Below are 851 nucleotides of genomic sequence, written 5' to 3'. Positions count from 1 at the left end.
AAATAAACCATAAACCCTTGCTTTTGCATTTTGGTGTGTTGAGTCCTCGGTGGTCTTTTGGGGTCCAGTGGATGAGGTACAACATTAAGAAATGCGACCTGTACCAGCTGGACGAGGGTCCAGCCACCTCCACAGTGCTCACCCAGGAGGACAGCCTCAAGTGTTACCATGCCAAGCAGGTGGTTGGCCACATGGAGCTGAAGGCTCTACAAGCAGAAGTTCATCTGGGCTTCTGCCACCTGTGGGACAGCCAGGAGGCCTGCTGCGAGGGGCTGGAGGCCACCATCAACCCCTCGGATTACGTCATCACGGTCCACTGTGCTCAAGGCCTGTGTTACACGTGGGCTTGTCTGTCAAGTCCATCCTGGCAGAGCTGACAGGACGTCAGGGAGGCTGTGCCAAAGGCAAGGGCAGGTCCATGCACATGTACGCCAAGAACTTCTACCCAGGCAATGGCACCGTCAGGGCCCAGGTTCCCCTGGGAGCCGGGGTTACTGTGGCTTCTAAGTACCTGGGAACCGTTGAGATATGCCTGGGCCTGTATGGCGGTGGCACGGCCAACCAGGGCCAGGTGGCCGAGGCCTACAATTTGTCAGCACTATGGAAACTGCCATTAGTCTGCGAGAATAACTGCTGCCGCCTGGGGACTGCAAATGAAAGGGCAGCGGCCAGCAACTTCATCCCCGGGCTGTGGGCTGTGAGTGAATGGGATGGATGTGCTCTGTGTTGGCGAGTCACGTGGTTCACTGCCAACTACTGCCGACCGGAAAGGGGCCCATCCTGATGGAGCTGCAGACCTACAGTTATCACGGACACAGTATGAGCAACACTGGCATCAGCTATCGTTCGTA

The 851-nt window shown here is 56.8% G+C and overlaps 1 pseudogene; it reads left to right on the top strand.

The window, feature by feature from the left end:
* The first annotated feature begins 71 nt into the window (after positions 1-71).
* Positions 72-844, top strand: LOC103728280 (annotated as a pseudogene).
* The last annotated feature ends 7 nt before the right edge of the window (positions 845-851 follow it).

The sequence above is a fragment of the Nannospalax galili genome, unplaced genomic scaffold, assembly GCF_000622305.1.
Source record: "Nannospalax galili isolate Female #2095 unplaced genomic scaffold, S.galili_v1.0 C48288997, whole genome shotgun sequence".
In the NCBI taxonomy this organism is placed as follows: Eukaryota; Metazoa; Chordata; class Mammalia; order Rodentia; family Spalacidae; genus Nannospalax; species Nannospalax galili.
Note: the sequence above shows the minus strand (reverse complement) of the source record. Positions and strands in the feature narration are given on the sequence as shown.